Here is a 24,466-nt window from a genome sequence, read left to right as displayed (position 1 = left end):
TAACATCATGCTGCATGTCATCTTAGCGGGCCTGGGGAGATTCATTGCTGTTAATTTAAACATCTCCCTTGTAAGAAGGCATCAATTCTTTATATGATCATAGCATAGGCTTTATTGTTGTTGGTTTTTTTTAAATGCCAGAAGGGTGAAATTCGATGATTGATATACTCTACATTAACTACATAGAGCAGGATTTGGATTTAATCAGTTAATTGTTTTTGTTATGAGGTATTAAATGCCGACTTTATGGAATACAGTAAAAGCTCTAACTGACCTGGATAAATTGAACTTGAAATAATTTATAAAACAACGCATCTGTTACTGAATATCAATAATCTCACTAGATCAGAGTGTGTCTGAAACAGGAAACTCGGCAAAAATATCGATTCATAAATTATTGTCTTCTTGACAGTAATAATGTTCATATTAACCTCAGAGGCAACCATTTTGGAAACGTACGGGAGAGAGGGACTGAGCAAGTGCCAAATTTGCGAACACATTTTTAAAGAAATTCGAATTCACTATCAACAATGCCTTATGAGGCGGGTGCAATACAAACAATTACCTTAAATTACATGTAATTCATACCTACTTATGCAGATGTACAAATTACATATAATTCATACCCACTGGTTTTGATCTACAAGTGACATGTAATTCATACTTACTGGTGCTGGCGTACAAATCGTATGCATTCCATACATACTGGTGTAAAAATTACATGCTCTCGTAAGAGATACATATTAGGTATGTGCATATTTTGGTATACGACATACGTATGAGAAACGTATTTTTCTGGGTGTAGACCATACATATCAGACACATATCTATTTGGGTACATACCATATATATTAGAAACGTACATGTCTGCAGATTATACATATATATTAGATACGTATCTGTCTGGGTATAGAACATACATATTAGACACGTATCTGTCTGGGTATAGAACAGACATATTAGACACGTATCTGTCTGGGTATAGAACATACATATTAGACACGTATCTGTCTGGGTATAGAACATATATATAAATCAAAATGAGTATTACCATTGGAAGCAGAAAATACAAATAGAAAGGGAAGACATGCTCATAATCCATCGTTTGATATACTTCATAGAAATACACAATATCCACATGTATCTATAGAGCGAAGAATACTGAGACATGTATGTTTGCCCAAAGGCGGATCCAACGCCAGCGACCCCCCCCCCCCCCCCATTCGTTTAGTGTGCTTCCTCAGACCTCCGACCTGTGAGACTAACCCTCCGTTCTGAAATGTGTGGATCCGAAACCAATTGCACATGGTATAATTCATATTTTCCTTTTTTGATATGTGATTTGTGCTTATTCACTCCCTTCCAACTTTTCAAACTTTGCCTCAATCAACCCGAAAGTCTACATCAAAGGGATACGAATTTGATATGTATGTGGTAACTTTCACAGGGGCCTGAAATCCTATTTTATTTAACATTATTAGGAATTCGGTTATGAAATCTTTTTCGTTTCGTAAAGATCCGTTTCAGTGGATTTCGTTTACATTTCGTTTCGCTTTTTACAGGTGTCTGTTTATAATTCGTTTCATTGATCAATAATTAAACCTGTACATACCCCAGACTGGTCTGAATCATCATACTTAAACAGTACGTTACGGTCCCAACCGAGTGTATGTAAAATAAGAAGTCCTAATGAAAATGATGGGATTATTCATCGCATTAGAATTTGAGAATGGAAATGGGAGATTGAAGGCATGAACTTTTTATACATTTAGATGATGACAAAAAATGGAAACATCGCTCTGCCTTATACCATAATCTCTGTTCTGTCGTATGTGTTTAAAACAGCAACTATTTTTGAGTACGACCATTGTTTTTCATTGTAGTGACATTGCTCTTTGTATGTGTAATTCGCGGACGATTCCCAAATACAGACTAAATATAGCACGATAGGAATCGCACCACAGCCCATAAAGATAGTATCATTTACAATACCATCTCAACGCACGTGTGGGGAATCATTGATGTTTGTCGTGTCCTCTTCATTGTAAGGCAGGCATAACTTATTTCTCAGATCATATCGGGAGATTTAAATTCTATTTGAAAACTTCAATACACATTATTATTTTTTCGGTCGAAGCAAGGATGACATTCGAAAAAAAAGTGTCATTCGATATTGATCACATAGATCTTTTCCATTGTGAGGATTTAAATGGCACCTTTATTTAATGCAATACAAGCTGTAACTGTTCTACATAAATTAAAGTACAATAACACAACGTTGGTTGAATATCAATAATCTCATTGAATCAGAGTGAATCTGAAGTAATAAACCTATTTTTAAAGAAGCAGAAAATGACAATTCATGAATTATTGTCTTCCTGATAGTAAGTCTGCTCGTAATCACCGATGTATCAGACTTGGAGGTCACTAGTTCCGAAAATGCGGGGGAAAGGCACCGAACCATTGTCCAATTTGTAAATAATTTCAAAATATACCAATTTGATAGCAAATTTTCTTTCAACGTTGTCTTATGAGCGGATGCAGTACGAATATTTTTTCAATAAAAATGTTATTTGCATTTTCTCGTGGAAGCCGTGCAGTGTGAGTAGTGGTCCTTCAACTGGAAATGAGAATCAAACTTTTTGCAATCAACACATTTTTATTACATATTAAACAGGTATGAAATATCACATAATATCATGCTTATTAAGGATGAAACAGTAAGTCTATATGAAATGGCCCCAGATATATTAATAAAGAATATAAATGTCCTTGCTATAGGAGTTATGAGATTGATCACTGTTCGATATCTTCATATTTCATGTTAAAATTTGCATGATTGAACTAATCAACATTTGCAATTTCATGGTTTAAATGTCACACGGCGCATAAATTCACCACAAACGGTATATAACTCTGAGTTTAAGCTTGAGGGTTTCCTCATTATCAGACATCTTGTAGACATTTGGCCCCGCCCACGTATTTTACAGATCTGGGAATATATAGACAATAGCAGGTACAGTCAAATCATTTAGGATATAAATGCATGCTTTCAAAAAACTATTAAATTTCATATGGCGATGACTGTAGCCCACGTCGTCGATATTTAAAAGAAACATATGTTTCTGTGTGGGGGTGCTAGGGGGGTGGGTAGGGATGGAATGATCCTGATTCATACCCCAAATGCCTGGTATACATCCAGTATGAATACACATGTAGTTTATTAACCAATATGGTCAGTTTTGATAATGTGTGTTTAGTTATATAACCGTGTACTTATCATTATCAGAAATAAGCCGACAATTTTTTATCTAATTTTTTTCACAGATAATAATTATATATGTCCATTGTTTACATTATATGAATTGAATTAAAACGAAATTTGGACTCTAGAGTACCTTATTTACAAACACAGTACCTCTATTATCATTCCGGGATAAGTCACAATAATGCATATAAAATACATGAACCGTTTTTTTCTATGGCGAAATCCTACTCTATAAGAGGTGAGTTAACGAGCTATTAAATAAAAAAAAAACATGTATGTAATGATTTAACTTAATTAGTTACTAAGTGACATATTCATTTGTTCATGAAATAGTAAGGCAATTTTATTTGATGTGAAATAGAATTAAGTCTTGTTGAGAAAGGGAATCCGATGGAAGACGTTTTTAAATGCACTATTCCAGTGCTAAAATCCCATGCGCAGTTTAATAGAAATATCGTTCATGCGAATTCGTAAGTTGTCTGAGAGAAAAACTGGACAGTTAGCATATAATTGATTCTGATAATATCCGCCCGAATCAAACTAAGCCAGGTATACACGGCGACGGGCTATGTATCAAGCGACCCGGCTACTGTACAGTAATGTAATTGTTGAGCTTCTATTGTATCAACATTATTCGGCATAGAAATGACCAACATATTTACAAATAATGTTTATTTCACCAGTGTACGAAATAAAAACATTTTCTCTACGACTAAGCAACTTTTGATACTACTGTCTCCAATGACGCCAGCTTGAAGCCGCCATCGCCTATCAAAATTTCCCGTCTCAATCGGCGTGCCCGACGGGATGCGTGCGCAATTCCGGCACACAATCAACTGTATCGCCGTTAATTGTCGTTTAACCCGTTTGCACCGGTTCGTTAGAATCAAGTTTGTCAAGTGTAAATTCAATGATAATGTAAGAGTACTTTGTAGCACTAATAAGTAACTGTGATATAGCCTTATAGATATTGTTTAGTAAATAATAAAACCAATATGCAAAGGCCACACTCACAAACAGGTAGATCGAATTACACAAAGTTTGAAGTATGTAAATTGAGAACCTGTATCTTCCTTTTTTTATATTCAAAGGCCGATTTGCTCAACATCCACTCACTATGTAAGCCTTTTTTAAATTTATTATGTTTATTCGCTGATGAATTAACACATTTCTTATGATTACAAAATATTTCCTTTATTGTTACATATCATTTATTTGTGATCACAGTTGAAGACTGTACAGAAAATCAATACATAAACGAAGAGAGGTAACTCTGAAACAGTAAATGTTCATGTATTCTGTAGTTATCCCCATCAGTCCTCAGATTATACATTGACAGGAACATCCTGTTTCTGCAAAACATTTTCTAAGTACACTTACATCAGCTGTTAAATCGAGTGATACAAAATTCAAAGTGATCTGTCTCTGCCCGATTCGTTTAAACTCTACTCACTACACGAGTCTTATTCTGAGTTAATTAGACAGTGAAAATCCAATGGTAATTCAAAATTACTAATCAGATATTATGAAATAGTTTTATAAATATTGTTTTGTAAATAACCGAAAGAAAAAAATAATCCAAAGTACACAATTATAAACAGGTAAATTGGATGATACAGAGTTCAAAATCCGTAAATTGAGAATATGTATCTATTTCTTTTGATACTTAATGAGCCTCACGAACTACCGTTTACCATATCATATTGTTTTTGATTTATTCGCTGGTGGATTAACACATATTATGACAACACTCTGTTTCCTTTACTGGTACAGGTCATTTATGTGTATTCACAGTGCGCTACCGTTGATGATCATACAGAAAGACAAGAACACGTGAATCGGCATGAACAAAGAGAGGTAACTCACAACTTTGTTTATGTATTAGTTAACTGTCTTTATGAGCTATCTGATAAGCATTGTGGAACACTTCATACAGAAAGCACTTACAATGGACTGTTTTTTGTTACTGATGTTTTAATTGAGGAGATATCCAGCTGTAGATGTAGCGTAGAATTATTTAGAGTTTGATAGCTTTTGTTGCATGCTCACCGGCCGGCTTTTATATTCATATAACAAAAATTATATACCAACATCAATCTCAAGTAAAAAAAAAAAACACTCGTGAGGGATCTCTGAACAATTCTGGTATGGAGGGTACGTCCAACCAACTCGGACCTCCGGTTTGTAGTTCTACCCCAGACTCCAAAACCTCGCCAATGATGCAATACCCACCCCCACAGTTTGGTTACCCAGTACCATATATAGTCAATCCTCAGCATCTTACAATTTCAGGCGATGACTTGCAGAAAATTGCTGATGCAGTTAGCGCACCTATCAGACTTTCCATCTGAGAGGAGATTCAGGGAATAATTCAGGAGATGGTGGAACCTATACGGACAGAGATGACCCAACTACGCAAGGAAAACGAAGATCTACGTCTCCAGGTTGATGAATTAGAACAGTACGGCCGTCGACCTCTCATCCGAGTTTCCGGAATACCTGAATCACCCGATGAATCAACTACTGAAAAACTTCTTAAAGTTACATCATCCGCGGGAGTTCCACTTCCACCCACCGATATCGTGACGTCCCACCGCGCTGGCGATCCTCGGAAACAACGGAATTCACCGAAACAAATTATTGTCAGACTTCGCACTACTGATGTGAAGTTTTCATTGATTAAGGATGCAAAGAAGCTGCGTAAGTAAACTGAAACTAGGCACATCGCAATTAATGAAGATCTGACTAAATATCGTGATCGCCTTCTCTACCTGAGTAGGCAGCTCTGTCGAGAACACAAGTTAAAGCAGGCATGGTCATCAAATGGTAAGATCAGCGTCCGTGACAATGGGGATAGGACTTACGCGGTCCGGAAGGAGTCGGACCTGGTCCCCTTTAGTCACGTGATGAAAGAGAGTGGCTCTACATAGACCACTGTGGTTATTCATACATCATGCACTGCCTAGTATGTATGATACTATATTCATACCAGCTGATAATGTCTGACAACTCTTGTTCTTTGTTAATTTATATATACGAACATGTATAATAACTATATTATTTTGTCATTGCATCTAGCGCTGAATATCTATATCCCATTAGTTAGTGTTAATTAGCGTAAACACCTTACCAGTATTAAGATTAAGTAATATTTCACCCTTTCCACAATATTTTGCACTCATATCATTAGGAATGATCCCAAATTTCGTTTTCCTATGTAGATATTTGTTGTTTATTTGCATTTTCTCTTATTTGTTTATTCATTTATTTGTTTAATTTTTTTTTCTTTCATTTTTCTTTACTTCTTTGTCATGCAACAAGGGCAAATGTACATTTACCATTCAAAGTTAATTCAAGGAAACAGATTAATATAAGTTGCTACAACTTGTTTCCGAATCCTGCGTGCATATTATTTATTGTGTATATGTATTTTGACATATTCAAATGAAATAAAGTTTAAACTAAAAGAATTGCTTTACAGCTCATTAGATGCTTGTTCACAGCTGTAGGTGAAAGGTGGAAATTACAAACGGTTAACAATCGCATTAAGCTCTCAAAATCGAGAACAGTGCAAACACGGATTTCTGGACACACCAGGTGAGATAAGAGGAGAAAGTGTCTTCTGTTGGCCGGACACACCCGCTTTGTCCGGCTCAAAAAGGCCGCTGACCGTAAGCCAGATATCCAATGACATGAGTCCCTAGACTGTACCATTGGGAGTAGGGGGTGGTGGTTAAAATCCATTTTAATAGTTATTGATTTTCTTCCCCAAATTTAAGTAGGAATCATGAATGTGACATGTGCGAACTTTTTTCAACCAATCAGCGTCAGTCACTAAGTATAAATAAAACCAATGCAACCCGCTAATGTTCAGTTTTCCCGGATCACAGACGACATCCACATGCACCTACTAACCGTAAGTCAACAAACTATCCGTGATAAGGTTTAATAATATAAGTATTTTTAAACGTTTTAAATATTTCAACGTATTTTTTGTTTACACTGTTTCCAGTGAAGAATAGCACATTGATATAACAATAAATTATATAGTGGGGTACATACGATGTTTTACCGGTTTCGGTGGCTCAGTGGTTGAAACCTGATCGGGAGATTCTGAATACACACTGGGACTGTTTATTTGCCAAAACGTTCGATATATGAAAATCGCGGGTGTTCTGCGTATAGCTTTAAAACTGAAGTCCGGCATCGCGACATGCGTTGGTCTGGAATTATAAAAAAAAATAATTAGGTCCTATGTCGCGACAGACGCTAGTGCGATAATAAAAAACACAGTGGCCCCATGCCGCAACTGGTGTACATGTAGGTGCGATAATAAATACACGGACATCCCGTGTCGTGACATGTGTTACCGCCGTAATAAATACATAGAGGTCCGAAGTCGCGACAGGCATTACCCCGATGATGATAAAAAAACAACAGCTCTAACGATCAGGAACAGCTAACACATATCACAGTTTGTGGCTCTACACTTGGTCCGGGATAATCGAACACACACAGACGTAAGCCAACATTCCAATCACCTGTAAGATGTTCATTACATCTTATAGAAGAAGGCAACTCTAACCACATTTTTGATTTAATGAATAAAGTATCACTTATCGATGTCGTAAATGACAGTCTTTAAGAACAAAAATCCCTACTTAACAATTAAATCAATGTTAATCTACCATATATTTTGAATTACCCACCGCTAAGAGAGCGACCGTTGATGTTTAATTTATGACGTCTCACCGTCTGTTCCGGTTTATCCCATCAGTACATGTAGCACTGTAAACATGATAAGTCACGAACAGTTAAGTTTGGAGCCGTATGGATTTGAGCCCGTTCTTTCGTAAGAAGAAAATAAGACGTTCAGTCGAGACGCAGACCAGGCAGAAGGTAAATGTGTCTTCATGCAAATGTCTCGAACCTCAATTTGTCATTACGCTAATGATGAATCCTCACTTTACGTAGTATTTTCTTTTCAAATGATTTGGTTGGGTGGGGAAATTCGGGGGAAAAATCACATCTCCCTTCGCATTAATGTAATTGACTGCTCGACAGGAAGGCATCAACATATTTATTCGTAGGATCTACTATATGCACATCTTTGATGATCTTAAAATCTCATCATAACCGGAACAGACAGTGTGACGTCAAAAGTATTGCTTTTTGTGGTCTTGAATATGAAAGAGTTACACATCATGGCAACATCTATAGATCGCGGGAAGTCAATTTTTGTTAACATTTTCAAATTAGTACTGAAGCTTATCTAGACCGTATATCAACACAATAGTAGGGCATATCTTTATCATATAATTAATCCTATCATCAATCATGTAAAAATCTTTTGGGTTGTATTTCCCTTCAATAACTGTTGATGACAAAATACTGAAAAAACGATTTTATCTTATTATGATGGATTTCTGAATCATTTCATCGCAACATTCATTTTTTGACTTAAGCTTAACATGTACTATGTCCCTCAGTAATAAAAAATATGCGTGGGAATACTGTCAACATATATATTCGGCAGATGCGAATTTTAAACTGCAAGAAAGATTTACCGGAAATTAAGCGCGTGTCTGATATTAAAAGCCGCATCTGAAATAGTAACACATATCTAGCAATGTACGCGTAATTTATAGTATTGTACCATCTGCCAAAGACGCTAAATAGAATACAATACCGAGCTCCCTGTGTTTATACAGTAAGCCCTTTTCTGTCCCCAGAGGTGACAAAACTACTACTTTTTTTTATCCATGACTATTCCTACATTATAAAAAATTCTACCGCCGTAAGATGGTTGAATTATTGCTAAAACAATAAACTATTAATCAATATAAACGATAGACAGTCCCGTTTAAAGTCAGCATTTCGTAAATTATATGGCTGTTATAACGATCTAGTTTGACAATACAACCTTTCATTGGGTCAAATGCTGTCTGATTTTTTTTTCCATACCGACTGCTAGACCGTTCTCGGTACACTAATTCTGACTACCCGACCTGATTTTGACTACGCATAACTCAATTTACCTGATCAAGATATAGATATAGGGCTCACTGTGTGTGCGACCTGCCGACAGGGGATGTTTAATATTCCTAGGTTCCTAATACCACCTATGGTGTGTCCAGGGGCTCCTGTTTGCATAACTCACTGTTTGGCATTGCTTATAGGAGTTATGAGATTGATCACTGTTCTTTATCTTCACCTTTCACTAACTTATTTTGAAACATAAATAAAACACATTATGTTTCATTATTCATTTCACTTATGAATTATTTAGTTATATCCAGTATGTGACAAGGATTGGGTTCCATACGATATTTTGTTATAACTAGTTTGTGACAAGTTTCGATTCTATTCACATGGTATTTTGTCAATACTAGTTTGTGACAAGGGTTGAATTTCAATAATAAAATATTTTGTTAAAACTAGTTTGTGACAATGGTTGGATTCAATTAATGGGATATTTTGTTATAAGTAGTCTGTGACAAGGGTTGGATTCCATCAATAAGATAATCTGTAATCAATTAGATATGTTTTATAACTAGTCTGTGACAAGGGTTGGATTCCATCAATAAGATATTTTGCTATTACTAGTTTGTGACAAGGGTTGGATTTTATTAAAAATATATTTTGTTATAACTAATCTGTGACTAGAGTTGGGCTCCATCAATAAGATTTTTTGTTATAACTAGTCTGTGGCAAGGGTTGCGTTTCATTGCTAAGCTATATTCTTATTAACAGTCATTGACAAGGGTTGGGTTCCAATGATGATATATTTTGTTATTACTAGTCTGTGACAAGGGTTAGTTTCCATTAATAAGATATTTTGTTATTACTAGTCTGTGACAAGGATTGGGTTCAATTAATAAGATATTTTGTTATAACTAGTCTGTGACAATGGTTGAGAACCATTAATAGAATATATTTTTATTGATTGTCTGTGAGAAGGGTAGGTAACTATTAATAAGATATTTTGTTCTTATGTTGTCTGTGATAAGGGTTGGGCTCCATTAATTAGATATTTTGTTATTACTAGTCTGTGACAAAGATTGGGTTCCATTAATAAGATATTTTGTTACTACTAGCCTGTGACAATGGTTGAGAACCATTAATAAGATACTTTGTTATTATTAGTCTGTGACAAGGGATGGGTTCCATTTGGAGTCAACTGCTACTGGTTCTCGGAAGAGAGTTCCACCTTTAAAGGCACTCAGGTAAGTAATATCATGCCCACTTTATATAGAATTAATTGTTATTACACAATGGGTAACTCTCTCGTAATATGCACCCCCCCCCCCGTTGACAAGTCAGATGTGTAGTTCATATACCCGTAGGGGAAAACAAAATTTAGTACCCTAATCCACTGATTTCTCTGATGTGTTCAAAAGTCATATTGAACGTCAGACTGCTAGTATGATGGCATATTTTTACATGAATTGAGCAATTTCCAGCTTACTTATAAGATACACTGCAACAACAAGACCTCCACACTCCTAGAGATCGGGGGACGGGGACAACAATACCTCCATACTCCTAGAGATCGGGGGACCCTGGGAGGAGAGATAGATACATGTGCGGATTTTGTTGAAAGGTAAATTATGTTTGTCAATTTTGAACGATCTTAAAATCGGGAATAAGTCGCATGTTTAAAAAAAAATAGATCAGATATGGGGAAGTGCATTCTGACATGCTATCACATATTTACTCCTTTGTGCAGTATATATCGCCTATTACATCAATTTTCATTATTATGATATGTTGTCCAACGCCATTTTTGACATCACAAAGGAATGTCAATTTTACATAGTTTGTTTACAAAATGTCAGGAAGCAAAATTCCCAACAATCCCCAAAACCAACGTCAATGAATAACCGGAGGGGTGAACATGCTATGTGAATATATAAATCATCACAACACGGGGGATACTATATTTAAGCTATGTCATAGTGGGTTCAGGGGTCCGTGCTTGTCCCACACTTTTGCTTTGTATCGATTTTGGGGGTTGTGACATTGATCACTGTTCTTTATCTTTACCTTTCATGTATGATACGTATTCCATCTACACTAAAACTTATACTCTGTAAGACACTAAGTCACAAGATGGAGACTGAAATGTTTTGTGAAATTATTTCTATCGATCGATTTGTTTGTCTATCATTGTAGCTCAGTGGCTAAAGCATTGGGCTGTTGAACCGCATATCGCTAGTTCAAATCCGCCAGAGTCTTTTGCACATATGTGTTGAAATAGTTTTTTTTTTTGTTTTTTGGGTTTTTTTTTTTTTTTTTTTTTTTGGTTTTTTTTTTGAAAATCTTGTTTTTCTCCCAAATATGGATATGTTCTGCTTGTTTGATATCTATACTTATTATATATCATTATTTCTCTCATATCTACGTATGTAAGATACAGATATTCTATGAAAGAAAGGTATGTAAGATATTTCTATCTTTCATATCACGTGACGTTTATCTTACATATCCCGTGACGTCATAATCAATACACAACTAGCTTGCAACTTACCTCGCCTCGATTGACGAACACTAGCGTCTGCAAATCTAATATACAAAAAATGACAGATTATAATGTCCCTGATAATCTCCAGGTGTATGTGACCGGACACAAAAATACACATTCCTTGAACAATTACCGGACACTCAACAACATTCACAAATTCCTCATACACCTATGTCATCCGGTGCATTATGCCACTTCACAGAAACCCAGCCCACACGGTCTATTACTTCTAGGCCTACCTCCACATTCACTCTGTCAACGTCTACTGTCCGTGTCTCAAGTGAAATAAGTGCCTTCAATGTCCATGAGACTCGAGTCCTTGCACGCGTGAAAAACGAAAGTCTAGCCAATATTCACCAACAAAAACCACTTGGAATTCCTCTTCACACACTCGTCATTAAATAACTGCTCAATTAATATCAATATCAATGCTCCTCTAAGAAAAGAAAAAAAAAAACGTGCAGTTGTGGATTCATGTTCTGATTAGGTCTGTCAAAATGTTTCGCGCTGATGACTGTCGAGTTACGTCACGCATCACCCTGATTATTGATGTATTCAAAGAGGAATAACTCTAATACAATTCACTTATACACTCGTCGGCCGATTTTTTGTCGGCAACATAGTTGCCAAAATGAAGGTCGTAGAATTCGATTCTGGTGTTATTTTTAATGAACAGCGAAAAATTAATTATTTGGAAAATTCTCAAAATGGCGTCGCTAGGCACAAGGAAAACGGAAAACTCTAGAAATATGAGAGAAAAATACTCTCTTATGAGTTGTCATGAAATATTAAGGTGATTCCACCCTCGGGGTTGCAAAAAATCGGTAAAACCCTTGACAAAGCCTCGGGTTTCACAGCTTTTTTGCAACCCTCGGGTGGAATCACCTTATATTTCATGGCTACTCATAAGAGAGTCTTATAATCCTTTATGATTAAATCAATTTGTACTGATATGAGAAACTATTTTTAGGTGTAGTGAGCCAAATTTTAAATGAAACCTTGATTGTTTTCAATATTAACAGAAGTGAAGAAGGGACATGTATGTTTCGACAACATTTTTTGTGTATGATTGCTTATGATTGTTGTGGAATTATATCTGGGAAATATATTCCAGTCACGTATAAAAGCGTCTTAGTTACGTTAAAGATGTATGTCACATTGAAGAAATATGATATTGATGAAAAGTAGAGGATACGTAAAACAATATTTTGAAATTGTAAACTTTCAAATTTTCAAAAACAAATTAAACCACTGCTGGACTCAAACCCGCAGTCTACAGTTCAGCAGTCAAAGCACTAACCTACTGAGCTATATATTCAGCTAGGCAATGAATTTTGAATTGAATGGACAAAATTGCTGGTATCTATATTTTAGGCCATGATTTAAAAGGAAATCGACTATTATAACAATGTAGAGTGCCTCCTTAAATGCTGTTGCTATTTAAAGATTTTTCTGACAGGGTATAAAGGGGTGTGGCTTGGTATAACGGACTTCCTCATAGACGGAGTGTTTCTTTCTGTCTCTATTGCAAGAAGAGTTTACTATGCCTGTTGGAAATCTGGGCAGCCTGACGGCAGACAACTGGAAAGCTGCGGGATGTTTGAACCGGCGGAAGGAGCGTGGAGTAAACACATCAGGTTGATGCCAAAGAATGGGACATGGAGCGACACGTCATGTGACGGGCAGTTAAAGTTTGTTTGTGAAAAGAAAGGATCGCGGTGATGGAGATCTGTGTATCGAAGATATTAAAGAGCATTAAAAGTCGTTCTTGAAATGACATGGCGTTGTGTGGATCATTTATACAATTTTCAGTTATTTAGTAGCAACTGTTATTGGAATACATATTCCGTAATAAAGTTTTACAGATCAGAACCTTGAGAAGAAGTTAGAGAGGGTTTTAGTAATACATGAAGGACATTGAATATGTTAACTAAACAACTAAAATAATCAACGAGAATATACCGCGAAAATTTTTACGATGCACAAAGTGAAGGTATCGAACATTGAAAATTTTATAAATCCTATAAACAGAACACAATTAAGAGTTGGACAAAGACAAACCCCTGGGATCACCAGAGGCGAGAGCAGGTGCCTAGCAGGAGTAAGCACCTCTTGTTGACCAGTCACACGATCTAGAACTAAGCATCCCCTGTCGACTGGTCACACCTGCAGCTACTCCTATAACTGTGTAATAGTTCGTACTTATTATGCTTTTATTATACCCTTCACTTTATGAAAGGTGAAGATAACGAACAATGATCAATCGCATAACTCCTACAAGCAATACAAAGTAGATAGTTGGGTAAACTCGCTGAAATCTTCCTTTGATGTAATGACTTAACTGAACATATAATAATGTTTGATTTCTATACGACAAAGGACAATTCTCATTTTTTAATTTGGTGTTTTCAGATGTGAGGTAGTGGTGGGGGTAGTAAGTGATGCACGATACGATAACTTTATATTGAACGGGAAGACTGCGTGCGTCCTTATTTCCTTCCTCGTATCGAGTCAGTACACAATCAGCGGAGGAAAAAAGGCGATTTTCTGTCATTTGTTTGTAAAGCCAGCGTTTCTTATTACAAACCCTGCGGATTCCTTACCTAGAGGTGGATCTAGGAATTCTTAAGGAGCGTTACGTAGTGAGTAATTGTTGCTATCCCCCCTCCGGATTTGTTTTTTTTTAATTGAAGCATAATTCAGAGTTCTGAGGTGTTTAATTTTGTTGTTGTGTTTTTTGTTTTTATTTATTTTTTTATCAGAAAACAATCTGAATATGATATATCCACTTGAAAAGTTAGACAAAGTAAATATTTATAAATCATGAGTAACTTCGTTTTAGTATGATAGAATAATGTCAAAAATTGACTCTAGGTTGTATTTGATAAATGTATGCATGTACAAATGCAAAGTGGAATATGACCCATATCCCCCAATTAAACAATGAAATGCTTTCTGTGTTGTTTCATCGGTTGATGAAGGTCGCTAGTGTTGTAGAAAGAAATACATAACCCGCTTTGGCAAGCGGGTTATGTAATTTCTTTCTGCAACGATTGCTTCCTTCATCACCCGGTGAAACAACAACGAAAGATATTGTATTCTTTATATTTATATTGTTATGCATTATTTTAAAATAAAACCTATTCGTTACGTTAAACGGAACAGTCAATGCATCCTTTGACCTTCTTGATGTTCCATATATGGTGATGATTAGACAGACAGGTGGTACTAAAAACCGGATCGAACTAGTTTACAACACACATGGATTCATTGTTCCAGATAAAACAATGTCAATTTCAATAGAAAGATAAGATAAATGATTTAGTGAGTGTAAATATTTGAAATTGGCATACATTTCACGCGAGAAAAAAATGAGGATTAAGACGCGTGTTAACTCGCCTAGTTTTCCCGCAGACCGTTTTGTCGGGAAGTCATGTGAGACACGATCTTTACATGAATTTCATGGCGCAGGGTTAAGATAACGAGAAAAGTTAGCGGAAATTGATGTTAGATTATACTATATTTGTCTGTATAGAATTTAAACATGGATAGAAACAAAATAATGTTTGATATAGGCTTTGATGTTCCTACATTTATTCACAGTTCAGTGTGCATGATTATTGCTTTTGTATATGCATGTGAATACTGCGCGATTATCCTATAACAATGTCCAAATGTTATGATGCGTCAAATCAAACATGAAAATGACACATGATATGGAAATTGTATGATTATCGCATAAATGAATTTTCATGTATGACTTTTAGCATAATTATCGCACGATAATTCCATGATTAGAAGAATTTAGCAAGTCGCGTTACCCGTGTATACATTAAAACAAAACATGAAATATATAATTCAACAGGTAAAGTAACGTGTTCATATTTTACGTTGATTCTAGAACATGTCGGGAATGAAAATGCTTCGATCGAATTTCCACAAGGGGTTGGTGTTGGGGGTGGGTGCGTTTGACGATTATGGATTTGGTTACCTCTCAAATTGCATGGATATTGTACACTCCCTTGAATCTGCCATTTAGAAAGAGTGCTAACTCTTTTAGACGTATAAAGAACTGGTGTGTCTCATTAACGGACCATCTTTTAAAGAATGAAACAAGATGTGTTAGTGAAACACAAATGTCCCCAATAATCGCCAATTCCGAAGACGGCCAAGGTCATAAAGAGAAATATATTGGTACCAGTAGAAAGATCTTTTCACAAGAAATGTGCATGTGCAATATAAAAGCTCTAATATTGATCGTTTACAAGTTATGACCAACATCATGTTTTTAAAAGTCGGTCAAAATCCAATGTCAAGGTCACAGAGTCAAAAAAGTTTAGTACCCACGGAAAGGTCTTGTCACAAGGAATAATCATGTGAAATATCAAATACATAGCACCTGCTGTTCAAATGGTATTAGCAAGGTTAAAGTCTCCGGCACAATTACAGAATGACGGTCAGAACAAAAAACAGTACCCCCCCCCCCCTCCGATCTTCGATCTCAGGGCATGAAAATACATAACGTATTCACGGTCTTAATTTAACCACTGGTAGTCAAAGTTCGTTGATTTTACATGCGTTTATACTTTTGTTATAGAAAACAATTCTGATTCATTTCAAAGTCGATTGTTTTACAACAGCAGAGGTCTCCGGGGAGTTGTCAAGGTCCTAACGTCATATAAAAGCTCTTCTAACGAAATAGGGTGTGGATTATTTTGCAATTGTAAGAGAACATATTCTATGAAAGTGACCGATTGGTCGTGTCTTCTTCAACAGAGTCATATTGTTTTCTGGTGTTTTTTTTTTTATGCACTACTAAAAGTCCGCATTCTTCACATTATTGTATAAGTCAAGTGGGTGTGAAAATCACTTGTTTCTGGTATGGAGATTTAATAAACTTACATACACAGTAGACCCGCCGATGTAATCATTCAACTACCGTGAATCACGATCAGTGAATCGGCGGAAAAGAGGAAGTACATTATCTCTGAATGATCTACTTTGATAACCATTTCCCCTGTTCTCCGTAACAAACATATAACCTTGGATTACGTCTTCACTCTAAACAAAACAATGTTGTTGTTTTTTTAAACGAGGAAATAGATTATTTTTACTCTGTCAATAACTAAATCTGTAACAGAATTTAAGAAAGAATTTCCTTATTGATCAAAAATGTATAATATTGTCTTACAATATTGACCTTTATATACTCCTATTTGAAATGAAATGCACGCTTTTTCGCATGAAATACGCCGTCATTATTAGGTAATAAAAGCCGCGCTTTATTTATTGGCAAATTTTTCTAAACAACCAACGTGCATAAAATTGTTACTTGTTACAAAAAGACTTCCGGGAATCTGCAGAATAAAATAAACAATTTTATTACAGATACAATATTTATAATGTTTATAAACTGCTCAAAGTATGTAACTTTCAGCCGAATTTTTCACACTTTTCTCGGAGAAGTTGCAATACATGTTACAATGTGTGATACACTCAGTATTTACTCCACTTCAATTTGATATATAGGTTTCCTAAATAAACAACCACGCTAAAGAGGGCCTTCAGAGATAAAACCATACATATTTTAGTTTACCAGTGGAAACGACGTCGCCTATCAGGGACAACTCTTTCAAGCTTCAAATTGGGGTACCCGATGGGAATTTATAAAATAAAAATCGTATATTTTTTTGACAAAATTCAATCTGATACCGTTACCATTGTAAATATTTAAGTTTTGTTTTTCATTAACAAGTGTATATTAGGGAATAGTGGTATCAGAAAAAAAAATGAAATAAAATAAAAGAAATAAAAGAAAATTTCATGTATTTTTTTCAATGCAGAAATGAATAATAAAGAGTAAAAATACATACTGTTTATGAATAAATTGATTTTCAAAGATAAATAGATACATGAATAAATAATAAACACGAATATATAAGTGAATAGAGAAATACACAGAGAGTCAGTGAAATTCACAAGTCTATTCATAATTATCATGTCTATTAAATATAATCACTGCATATTTTATGTGAAAACGTATGAGACTAAACCTTAGGCATGTGCATCTGTATTTTTTTTAATTTCAACACAGTACACAATTTAAAATTACAATTATACAAAAAGGGTAAACTTATGTTTGACTTCTTTAGCTAAAACTGTTGTTAAAAATATTATATGTACATACTTATATTTATTGGTGTTTTTTTTTTTTTTAACAGTATTATTTTATATATCGTATGGTCAACATCCTTGATTTGATTTTTGATTTAATTTGAACATATTTCATTGCATGTATAATATACAATATGTTTGAGTACTATTTCTGACAACTTACGAGGTTCTCACTTTCCTCCTACGTGCTTTTTGTGACACTTGCACTACCCCCATAATTTTGAATTCTGATGTAATTAACTTGAAACATGTTATGGCACATCTGAAACTGCCCAGTGGATAAAGCATTATGAGCATCGTAACCTAACGGTCAAAATTAGATAAATTTTAGAATAAATCTATAATTAATTACTTGATTAAAGGAAGTATAATTTTTCAAAGTCTAGTAGGTGGGGGAGGGGGGGGGGGTAAGAGAAGCTTATCCGGATTGTCTAAAATTCTTCAAAAGCAAGAATAAATAGATAGTAATAAAAAAAAACACCACGTTATTTTCACAACACGTTCGAAATCCTACATTTTTCGGGGGTGGGGATATCGCCATCTATATTTATCCCAACACATGTTTTGCCTAGGCTTCGATTTCCATTCCTAAAATAGGGGAGGGAGAGGTTGTGCATCCATCAATAATACATTGAAATTAATCTTCATAATTTCAATCTTACTTTCTTCAGTTGTCAGTTAGGGGGAAGGTGGGAAGGGGGGGGGGGTCGTTATTTATTTTGTCCAATTTCCGTTATCTATAAACATGCAAAGTCGCAGGTAATAAAACTGTATATTCATATGCAAAATTAGGTATATAGGTAAACTGCAACCCTCCACTCTTTCCCTTTTTTTTTTTATAAAAGTACTGACTAGAAAGAATGTAAGATTGAACTGATGGATTGAAACCATGCGAAAGTGCCCCCCCCCCCCCCCTACACCCCATACCCCCACCTCACCTAACACCCCATTCCTATGTTCAACTATATATGAAGAACCACTAGACTAATTTCAATAGAATTTGGCACAGATTATCATTGAATAAATGCCATTCATGCTTGTTCAGTTCAGGAGCCATGATGTAGGATTGGGCCACAATAGGGGATCGGAGTTTACTTGGTATTTAGAAGCGAGAAGCACGTGTCTTCCGGATATGCCCTTAAAAACGGAGGTCATGTGTCGCGGCAGGCGTTGGCACGCTAAAGAACCCTGACTTATTCGGCCCCGAGCGCTTATAAATCATAGGTTACAAGGAATATGTTTATGAATAAAGTTAAAGTTTAGAAATTTGGGACAAACTCCAAGATCAAGTTCCCAAGGCTAAATATATTGCAAGTGTTTGGCGAATTATCAATCACTTCCTATTTATACGTCGTAGGTTTTAGGCGGTCATGACACATGCGGGGCTCGAATTTACAACCTCCCTGTTACAGAGCGAATGTTCTACCACTGAGCTACAGTCACCGGTTGTTTGACCTTGTGACCTTGGAAATTTGACCTACTGTTAAGAAATCATGAAATGACAATTTTCCCAGCGCTTTCTCAATTTTTGTTGCATTGTTGAAAGTATGAACTTTGCGAAAATAACACTTATCTAAAGTTCAAAATTATCGTTTTAACGTAAAAATTAATACTTTTTGATGGCCTATACACAAACTATCGAGTCTCCTCCTTTCAGTCTTCAGACGCATACGCATAGACAGTAAACAGTGCAACATGTCGTCCAGAGAGAGAAAGTGTAGTTGATAGATCTAGAATTTTGAAAGATTCTGTGAGAAAAGAGGTAAAAATAGCATGAGATAAAACTCATACGTGAAGTAAAATTTACCTTGGGATCAGTATGACCGTTGGAAAACAAAGAGCTCGGAGAAACACATGTAACTCAGTGGCGGATCTAGGATTTCCGAAGAGGGGTGTGAAAGTCAAAGATTAGCCAAAGTAATCGGCCATTCTGGTGCAAAATTTGGATTTTCATTCACAATCTGTGGGGTAAAAAGGGAGGGGGATCCTGGCCCCCTCAATCTGCCATTGAGACTAGCTGCGAAGACACCACGTTTAAAAGTAAGTGCTATTTTTATCTGAACACGACACGTGTTAGTTGTAAAAACAACGGTCAATGGGAACATTGAAGGTTTCTGTTGAAATAATGATTTGTAATTACTTATTATAAGGAGCAGGGAATAATCTTATACTTGAAAGGTGAGTGTGGACCCCCTTGAAGGGGAATTTAAATAATTTCCTACAGAATACCTTTGCTGTCATTCAAACCCACGTGATGTAAATAAGCATTCAAAAGTCCGAGTCAGCATGAAGAAACCTTTGAATTCCGAACGATCTTCAAAGCGCAGTTGAGAGTAAATTGATGCATCCCAATTGTTCAAAATTGTCAGTATCGATATGAAATTTATCATTTTATCAATACATCTTTTAAAAAACACTTTATTAAAATGTGGAAAATGAGTTGTAGTGTCTCTTTAACAAATTATTTCTACAATGTCCAAAATAAACTGATGATTGAATGGCAAAAAAAACTTCAATTTACTCTCCCTTGATTACAGGTGGCGCACGATCCGTTAACGTCCAAAAGTTTAAGAGAGCGTCGGAAGAACATGTTTAGATTAGAAATTTGTTGAATATTTAGTAACGATGGTGGATTATGGTTCGTAGGACCTCACTGCGCTTAGAGACGAACTTAGAAAACGCATTGCAAGACTCTCTGGGCGGAAAGGAAAGCACCTTGAGAGTTTCAGCTGTAACCGAATTTTCTCTGTCACATCGATTAAATAAAGACATTCAATACACATTGAACGTTTTTCATCATAAACTACTTCCTAGTGAAGCTTAAATGCTTAAACAGTAGTTTAGGTTGAATATATAATATACAATACATCATAATTCTTTATAAGTTGTTGAATTGCATATGTTTAAAACAATAAGATGCGGACCCCCCCCCCTCTCTCTCTCTCTCTCTCTCTCTCTCTCTCTCTCTCTCTCGAGAGAGAGAGAGAGAGAGAGAGAGAGAGAGAGAGAGGATTAAGAATATCAATTATTAAATATATCCATATATATCTGAAATTATATTATTAAGCTGTTAAAATGTGTAGTAATAGTGAATGTATATGTATAACTTCTCTTTATGAAATAAAATTCACGATAGAGAAGGCACATGTATACAGAGTACATAATATATCATACCACATTAAACAGTTTATTTACGATAGGTAAACAGTTTGCGATTAATTTTTTATTAGTCCATAGGGCAGGCGAGAGCATAAAAATTGGCAGGTCAATAAATTTTACTACCCCATATGCTAGCTGTACAATAATGACTAAAAATTTCGAGTTTCTACATTTTAATTGAATATTACAATTTGGATTGCAAGTTTAAGACGGAAGTTCAAGCTTTCAATTTCTAAATTCACGTCTCCATCCATATACTATGATTGATATATACTAAGAGTTGGTTGTACTCTGCGTGAAAAGCACGACTGTATCCTGAATTAACAAAATTAACAATGAAAGTAAAGTGTTGAAATTAATTTACAATCCAGTCATCAAATAGGAAAACAAGACCTAAGAATAGTCACTGCCTTACAGTTACAGTCTGATTATAGCCACCCCTCCATTACAGTCGTGTCGTCGTACCGAGTGACGGCGGAGGGGGGGGGGTGCTATTAGCAATCGCGTTCATTCATATTTGGACGACCTTGGTTAACTCTAAAATTGATTTTTAAATGACATCTGAAATGTATTTTTGTACCATACTTGGTTTATATATTGATGACTCAAATTTCCCCTGTTCGATTATAGATCTAGTCTAGAAAGGGGGGGGGGGTCATAGAATTATAAGATCATTGATGACTGTATCACTGAGGATAGATAAAATTTCAGTATAAAACATTCATGCAGAATATTACGATCTACAGAGCAAATGTTTAATCCCTCGTAAATACTTTCTGCAACAAAGTCGTCATCTGATATCTGTGAAGTCGGACTGAAGACTGAAGTTTATAGCGCACGACTTAAAGCGATCGTTGTCGCTGTCACATTTGATGACAATGAACTAATTGAATTTTTTAAAAGCTTCATATCTCGGGAATTCTACCCCCGCTCCCTATTTGCACAACAAAAAACCTTACACTCTCTTATAAATCTTATGTACACCGGAAGTCAACAAGGACGTAAACGAGTCTTGCGCCACCTATGTTTGAAATAGGGGAAACAACTGACAAATATTCGCAATTGTAAGGAATTTGTTTACGCTCTTTTTCTATAAAATACTTATAAATTAGTGAAACGTTAGCGTAATGCACCGTAACGTGAATATAGTATCAGTAGATTAATAATATCTGTATATAATCTATTCATTCTAAAATTATGAACATTTCAACCAATACTAGTTTAAACAATTAAAATTGCATGCAATAGTTATGGATTTTTTATTAGAATTTAGATGCACTGGTCATTGATTTGAAACATATTTTATAGAGTAGTGGCCACAAATAACTTCTCAGCCATAACATTTAGCAAACTATTTTAAATTTTTGCTAAAAACGTACGACCGATAGCCCCGGAAAGGCGATTTTATTAATTTACATTCTATATGCTTAAAATGAAAAATGATACAAATGGTAAATATCTGATATAAAAGTATAGGTGCTACAGACGTACCTTGGACAGTAATCAAGTAATGTCCTAACTTAAGAGGAAAACGACCTTTGATGAGAGGAATCTTGTAATGTATTGTATAGACCCTGATGTCCACGCAAATCAAAGTACTTAAAGTACTCGTGGGAGTTGAACATTGTGGAAATTAAGTTAGAACAGATAACACTGGAAGGGTAGGGGGATAAATGACTGAATATTATCATGATTTTAGATACAAATCAACTGTTGTTGTTTTTCAAAGCGTTACAACAGCAAACATGGATAATGGAAGACCCATGGGCCACAACGCTCCTCGAGTAACTGAAGTTGTGTTGTTGTTTTCTAGAATTTCACCCCTTTATATTCTCATGAAAAATGTAACCACATATTATGGCCCAAACATTCAAATCAATATGGTTATCAATGCCTTGCAGTTATGAAGAAGTTTTTCCCCTGTATATATACATTCAAGTTTAATCCTAGTTATAGCTAATTCTAAGGATTCATTACTTGAAAAGGTAGTCCAATATGCTAAACTGTCACCTGAGCATACTACAGTCCTGTAGAGGATCAATGGAATGGTAAATAATTGTATAATAACTCAAAATAAATGAAATGCAAAAAAATTAAAAATTGTCGGGCATCGGAAATGCACAAGCCGAGTTGCGCAAGGAATGGGCATAGAGGGAAGCGGTAGAAAAGTTTTCAAGAATTATCAAGCAGGGAGCAAAATTTTGCGTACATAAATTTCAGCCGACTTAAATCCTTTGTGACCTTGACCTTTAACCCTTGACCAAAATCAATAGGCTTCTTTGTCTCATCAAGGGCGATAATCCATCTAAGTTTCATTGAGATCCTATAATTTGTTAAAAAATTATGGTGCAGAAAACAAAATTTTCTCCAAATTTCAGTCTATTTATAGCCACTGTGACTTTGACCTTGTGACCCCGGAATCGATAGGCTTCTTGTCTTACTTAATCGATCTAAGTTTGATTGAGATCCTATAATTCGTTCAAGAGCTATGGTGCGGAAAACAAAATTTTCTCCAAATTTCAGTCTATTTATAGCCAGTGACCTTGACCTTTGACCTAGTGACCCCAGAATCGATAGGCTTTCTCATCTTTCTGAGGTTGACAATCCATCTAAGTTTGAATGAGATGCTATAATTTGCTCAAGAGCTATGATGCGGAAATGAAATGTTGATGCGTGCCCGCCTGCCCGCACAAAGGCACTTCATCAGATCATAAGCCGAGTTTGACTTCATCCCAACTCCGCTAAAAATGAAACACTAGTCAAAAAATGTTATTTATTGCCAAGGTATTTGGGATATTATACTGTGGCTCAAACAGGAGGTGAATGAACCTGACAGTATGGAAAGCATATAGTGGAATCAGACTTGTGATGCTGGAAATCTATAGTGATTAATAAACTATACATGTACAAGATCCATAACTTTTTTTTTTCAGTTTGTGAGGGAGAATCCTCATGTCTCTTTCATCTGCAGACAAATAAACAATGTGCTTTGACCAAAGCAATTTCCAATCCTTTTTGCAGCATAAATTCAACATTGTGGCAACTGGGTTAAACTTTGATAGTGAAGTAATACATGGCAGCACCTTATCCCATGCTCTAAAAATTTCTGTTTGACACACACTCATGACATCCACTCAAACATTACAGAGTGCAGCAAAATCCCATTGTAATAGGGGATTCAAAATGGATAACTGGTACAAAATATGGTACATACTATTAAAAAAGGATAATGAATTTGACATATTGATGTCTTGAAAAAGGAAATTCTGACATCGGGGCTCTAAGCGTTTTCAAACATTGTCATTTGATAAAAGTGTTCTATATTTTTAAAAATAGAGATT

At 35.5% G+C, this 24,466-nt stretch overlaps 1 protein-coding gene and 1 long non-coding RNA gene across 3 annotated transcripts in view; both read left to right on the top strand.

Moving 5' to 3' along the window:
• The first annotated feature begins 7,152 nt into the window (after positions 1-7,152).
• Positions 7,153-13,647, top strand: LOC130049889 (uncharacterized). The gene is made up of 3 exons (XR_008798242.1): positions 7,153-7,184; positions 10,415-10,494; positions 13,252-13,647. It is a non-coding gene; the product is annotated as an uncharacterized LOC130049889 (long non-coding RNA).
• A 573-nt stretch (positions 13,648-14,220) lies between these two features.
• Positions 14,221-24,466, top strand: part of LOC125661033 (uncharacterized) — a 67,048-nt gene continuing 56,802 nt past the window's right edge. For both annotated transcript variants that reach the window (XM_056148066.1, XM_056148065.1), the window contains exon 1: positions 14,221-14,434. The gene's annotated coding sequence lies outside the window, so the exon portion shown is untranslated. The remainder of the gene's footprint in view (positions 14,435-24,466) is intronic.

This window comes from Ostrea edulis, chromosome 8 (assembly GCF_947568905.1).
Source record: "Ostrea edulis chromosome 8, xbOstEdul1.1, whole genome shotgun sequence".
Lineage (NCBI taxonomy): Eukaryota > Metazoa > Mollusca > Bivalvia > Ostreida > Ostreidae > Ostrea > Ostrea edulis.
This window is presented reverse-complemented; position numbering and strand designations above follow the sequence as displayed.